Source organism: Aplysia californica, unplaced genomic scaffold (genome assembly GCF_000002075.1).
Source record: "Aplysia californica isolate F4 #8 unplaced genomic scaffold, AplCal3.0 scaffold01586, whole genome shotgun sequence".
Classification (NCBI taxonomy): domain Eukaryota; kingdom Metazoa; phylum Mollusca; class Gastropoda; order Aplysiida; family Aplysiidae; genus Aplysia; species Aplysia californica.
This window is the reverse complement of record NW_004798856.1, coordinates 23,106-24,638: the sequence shown is the minus strand read 5'-3', so window position 1 is coordinate 24,638 and position 1,533 is coordinate 23,106. Positions and strand designations below refer to the sequence as shown.

General features: G+C 44.3%; 1 protein-coding gene across 1 annotated transcript in view; it reads right to left on the bottom strand.

The window, feature by feature from the left end:
* Nucleotides 1–1,533, bottom strand: part of LOC101861558 (bromodomain-containing protein DDB_G0270170) — a 27,318-nt gene that overhangs the window by 4,275 nt on the left and 21,510 nt on the right. The window lies entirely within an intron of this gene.

Here is a 1,533-nt window from a genome sequence, read left to right as displayed (position 1 = left end):
ACACACACACACACACTCTCTCTCTCTCTCGCACACACCCCGCACTAACTGAAGAGAAAGTTCTAAAACAATTAAAATAGAACATGATATAATGTTAGTTACGTTATGGTGCGTGTCATAATTTAAAAAAAAGTCAATTCTTGTCCTCTGACCTAGATTCTATTTCTTATTCTAATTGCTCGTCCTGCGGAACAAGTGCGAGAGGGCGACCTAGAGACCCTTGTTTCTGTTGTGTGGACGGAAGGAAAAACTCGTCCTCGTACTTTTGACGGTTAAAAAAGATCTTCTGCAGCCTTCATTAGGAACTTACTTGACCTGCTATGCTTATCTCTTGGTGCCTCCTCATGGGTAGCAGCGACCACGCCTCTCGATGCTTTTATGCAGAAAGTTTTACGAATACATATAATATAGCTGCCGGTGCTGTTGTGCTCCTACTCCTCCCCCTCCAACTCACGAAATAACTGTTATTATGTCGAAGTGTTTCTATTTTACATCAAGCAAGCGATTGAATGGAGCTCAACCAGTAACTTATGCATGTCATAAATATTATAGCATAGCAAACTGTAACTTTTGGCCGTGTGGTTAAGTTAAATCTCGCACTGAACCTGCAACATCAATTCTGATCTCTGCAGCTGCTGTAGTAAGGTTATTACTACAACCTTCCCGAAGCGGGTAGTCAGTAAGCACTTTCGCTGACACAAGTTCACAGGTTTGAAAGGGCGATGCACCGTCGGGGTGACCCCTGGATGAAAGGTCATTCGCACTGTCTGTCTGTCTGTCTGTCTGTCTGTGTGTGTGTGTGTGTGTGTGTGCGTGTGTGTGTGTGTGTGTGCACGAGTGTGTATGCGAGAGTGTATTTGCGTGAGTGTTTGAGTGAGGTAGAGGTTAGTGTTGACCGAGAAAACAAGAAATATTCAAAGCGCGATCAGACGAGTTGGCTAAAACAAAAAAACCAAAACCAAAAAGAAAAGCTTCTCTTTACCAACCAGCCACGTAACCTTCCTCCGCTAACCAAAAGCTGATGTTTCAATGGGCGCTCACTCTGATCTTTGTAAGTCCTGAAATGATTCACCACTTTTGGCAACCTGTTACACTCACTCCCTTTTCCAACAAGGCGAGACGCCAAAGGAACCCAATAAAGCAACAGTCAATGTGGACACTGACAGCAGATAGACACGAGACATCCACACAACTCTTGTTTTAGTAAGTGGTTTACGGCACTTGCAACACAATAAGGTCATATAAGTGCCGAATATTAGAGGTGTTACAAGGGAGTAACAAACACAAAAAAAGGAAGGAGGGGAGATAAAGACGATAGATGTTTGATAGGAAAGCAGAAGCAAACCACACCAGAGCACCCGCCAACCAACCACGAGTCACAACTCTCCAGTGGGTGGTTGGCGGGTGTCACTGGTAGGTTCTACTTTTTTACGTTCCCGTCTGTTGTTTCTGTCTGTCTGTCTGTCTGTCTGTTGTTTCTGTCTGTCTGTCTGTCTGTCTGTCTGTCTGTCTGTCTGTCTGTTGTTTCTGTCG